Source organism: Passer domesticus, chromosome 32, assembly GCF_036417665.1.
Source record: "Passer domesticus isolate bPasDom1 chromosome 32, bPasDom1.hap1, whole genome shotgun sequence".
Taxonomy (NCBI): Eukaryota; Metazoa; Chordata; class Aves; order Passeriformes; family Passeridae; genus Passer; species Passer domesticus.
The window spans coordinates 3698945-3702904 of record NC_087505.1 but is presented as its reverse complement, the minus strand read 5'-3'; the positions used below and the strand labels follow the sequence as shown (position 1 = coordinate 3702904).

Below are 3960 nucleotides of genomic sequence, written 5' to 3'. Positions count from 1 at the left end.
AGCTGGGTCATTCATGGGGACAGCATGGCCAAGAGCCCCACAGGGAATATCACTGCCCTAGGCAAGCAAGACCCTTGGGCTGAGAGTGATCCCACCCACCGCACCCCCAATTCCACAGATTCCCATTCCACCTCATCCCCCCCAAACCATCCCAACCCAGCCCAGGTCACAGCCCCCACCCCTGGGTGTCACAGACCAGGGTGGCTGGGACTGTCTGGGTCCAGGTCTTAGCGTTCAGGAACACATAATCACGGAATGATTATATGCAAGTGCTTTTATTGAAGAGCTCTGGATGTCAGGGCTACAGACCTAAATCTGACTCCACCATGGGTTTGGGATGAACATCTTTTTATATTCTATCGTTATATAACTTACATATTAATTATTAAACTTACATTGTTCTATTGTATACGTTGATTTCATCCAAGCATAGGTTTCTCATGATCCCCCTCAAACCCTTGAACATAGTTTCTCATTATTCTTCTTATGATTAAACAATAATTACATCTAAACAATCATCACATCTAACAATTATATCATTTATCATACACTGGTTACGCAGGTGCAATTTCACATGGTCTGGCAAACACAAGGCCTAATGTTTCCCAGGGCCTATTTTCAATATGTTCCCAGGGCCTACTAAGCCTAACTTTCTTTCTAACTCCCTGAATATTCTATGATTTTAAAATCTTTTACTATCACAGGGATCCCCACCCAGGACATCCAAGCCATGCGTCCCTAATCCCAGCTGTCACATCCCCCACTCCACATCAGGTCACAATCACCAGCTGGATGGGCACCTCATGTTCCGGGCACTCAGCCCAGAGCTGGTCCTGGCTGTGACACCATAGGGTCAAAGGAACATAGGGGGGGTCACATGGAGTCCCTTGGGGGCTGCAGCACCCCTGGGCTTCTGGGTGACCCCAGTGTGTCCCCCTCTGTCTCCAGCAGTGGCCACATGGTCAGTGGGTCTCTCTTGTTCCTGGTCCTGCTCGTAGGCGACATCGGGGGCTGGCACCAATGTCACCACCTGGGTGGGTGACAATGGATATGGATGGGGATCCTCTGGTCAAAGGGAGGTCCCCAGATTGGGGGCAGACAGTGGGACAGCAACAAGTGACTTTGGCTCAGGATAGCAGAGGGTCTTCAGGTGTTCCTGTATCATTCCAGGGGGCCCTTGAGGAATATTATGATGGTACTGGGAGCTCCTGGTTGGGCTCAGGAGGTATTGGATGGTCCTGCAGAGATGTTGAGGGAGCTTTGGGAATCCTGGGACAGTTTATGGGGTGCCCCTCCCTGTCTGGGGAAGCTCGAGTTTCTGGCGATTCAGCGATAAAAGGGGGGTTGGTGGTGCAGGGATGATTCAGGGCTTCTGTGGGGCTTCAGGGTGCTCAGGAGTGCTGGGGACAGTCAAGGGTCTGGTGTGGGTTCAGGAGTTCCAGGGTCATTTGGAGGTCCTGAGGACCCTCAGGGGTTCAAGGGCTCTGGGGACTCCATTGTCACCTTCTCCACCTTTTCCTTTGCAGCTGCCAGGAAGCCCCAGGAGAGGTAAGTGAGACACTCCAGCCAGGACCCTTTTTTCTCCCTCTACAGACTCCTCCCAACACCCCTTTCCCCCACAGGGCCTCCCAGTTGCTGTGGAGGAGAGGGAGTTGCTGGATACCAAAGATGTGATCACCAAGAGGGCAGGGAGTGAGTATAGGGGACAGAATTGGAGTGAGTATAGAGGGACACATCACCCACAGGTGTCACCCCACCCTCATCCTCCAAATGGTGTCTCTTGCAGGGCCCCTCCACATCTCCCCCCTCCAGCACCCCCTGGTGACCTACCCCAGACTGCTGTGACCCCATGAGCAACCACGGGACAACAGTAACATCTATGAGAATGTGCCACAGTACTAAGGCAAAGGGGGCACTGAGGGCACTGGAGGCACTGGGGGCACTGGGATTTCCTCCTCCACAGCTCCTGTGGTTTCCCATCCTGTCTGGGACATAGTCACAACTTCTGGGGGGGTTTGCACAAGCACCAAGTGCTCCCCATTCCCTACCCCAAGTACCTCGAGGGCTTCCCCTGTCCCCTTCCCAGTACCCCCAGGTGCTCCCCACTCCCCCTCCCAGTGCTCCCAATATCTCCAGGGGCTCCTTACTCCTCTTCCCACTACTTCTCTATTGCTCCCAGAGAATCCAGGGGCTCCCCATTCCGCCCCTCAGTACCCCTATGATCCCAGGGGCTGCCCATTCCTCCTCCCAGTGCCCTATCTTGGTTTACAGACAAATTTAGGAGAAAATGCTGTGAAATGAGTGTTTCCTCTAAAGAGAAGGGCTTCAGTAGTCCCTTTTGCCAATGAGTAAAATGAATGCCAGTGAGTGAAAGTGAAAATAAACCCTCTTTATTTACAAACAAAGTGCCCACACAGCACAGGAAAAGAATTGAATAAATGCTAGATATTGAACTATCACAACTTTACACATGCCCCCAGCAGCACAAAAAAACCCAAAATCCCAGGGCAAGAAATAAATGGGCTGGCTGTGTGGTAAAGATGGGACAAAATGGGGCTGGCTTTTGTCTCAGGGAAGGGAGAAACAAGAGTTTGTGCAGCAGCTTGGGCAAAACAGGTGGGAACCTGTTGAACTTCTAGCATTGGTCTTCTCCTCACAGCAGATGAAGCTAGTGGATTTTGGTGTCCTTTCTCTTGATGGTTCATCTTTTCCTGAGCTCTTGGGCTGGCTGGGGCAGCCCCTGCAGGCTCTCGGCTGATGGTCTAGGCAATTGTTTGATTCCAGACCAAAACTAAGCCCAACAGTTCAAGAGAAAAATAAAACAGAAGCCACCAAAGGATTGATACTGCAGCCTCTGCAGGCCAGGGGAAGGAAAAAATTAAAAACTTCTTGCTAACAATAAACCAAGCTAGCTAAGCCACAAGATAATGTCTGATCCACACCACCCTGCACCCAGCACTCTCCAGAGGGAGGCTTTGATCAAAGCCAGTGCAGGAGCTCCCAGGCTCCCACCCCTCTCCCAGACCCACTTTAAACCTCCAGCAGCCATTGCTGGGCATAAAGCAGGTGATCAGGAATAGTGCATCATCATAAAATCATCCCAAGACATACCCCTATGCTCCCAGTGGCTCCCCATTGCCCCTCCCAATACCAGGAAGGCACAGGACCCCTGGTATTGGCCCAAGATGCAGCTTTTGGGTTAAACTGGCAGAAATTTGGTTTCTTTGTTCAGCTGTAACAGGCTTTAGGAATGGGATTCTCCAATTCTGAGCTGCCACTAAAAACCAGGGGCCGCTGCCCCTCCCCCTCCCAGTGGAGGCACAGAAGGTGAAGATCTCAAAGGGCTGAGAGAAGAACAATTTCCTGCAAACACCAACAAGAGAACAAAACCAACAACAACAGCAACCAGGTTCAGAATCCCAAGGGTCAGAAAAGAAATGATTTCCAGGGAATGCCCCCATCAAAAGCCCAACATGGCCAGAGCGTGAGTCCAGTGGAGAGTGGACACTGACAGGGACCATAGGGACCAGAACCAAGTGCCAGTGCCACTGAGAGATGCTGTGCAGGACATGCCGGAACTCCAGGACAAGCTGGAGTGCGAGACAAGCAAGTGGTGCCCCCATGGACATTGCCAAAGCCTTTGTCCCCATTCCTGTGGCAGCAGAGGGCAGGACACAGCTTGCCTTGACCTGGAGGGGTGTCCAGAGCTCCTGGAACCAACTGGAAACTGAGCCCCACCCTGTGCCATGGCCTGATCCCGACTGCCCTGGAAAGGGGGAGGCTCTGGAAAACCCACAGGGCCTTTGTGACAACATTATATGGGGAACACGGCAGAGGAGGTGTTTGGGACAGGGGACCAGAGAATCCAGAGCCTCCTGAAGGCCACTTTGGCCATCAGAGCAAAGAAGGTCTGGGGCCTGCCAGATCCTTCCTGGTGAAGGAAATGTGCTGGGGGCAGCT

At 52.2% G+C, this 3960-nt stretch overlaps 1 long non-coding RNA gene across 3 annotated transcripts; it reads left to right on the top strand.

The window, feature by feature from the left end:
* Positions 1-284: 284 nt before the first annotated feature.
* On the top strand, positions 285-3400 carry LOC135288290 (uncharacterized). 3 transcript variants are annotated; one of them, XR_010351491.1, is made up of 4 exons: positions 285-1034; positions 1527-1548; positions 1623-1692; positions 1787-3400. It is a non-coding gene; the product is annotated as an uncharacterized LOC135288290 (long non-coding RNA). The 3 variants fall into 3 exon arrangements; XR_010351490.1 differs by having other exon boundaries at positions 285-1548; XR_010351489.1 differs by lacking the exon at positions 1787-3400 and having other exon boundaries at positions 285-961; positions 1623-1725.
* The last annotated feature ends 560 nt before the right edge of the window (positions 3401-3960 follow it).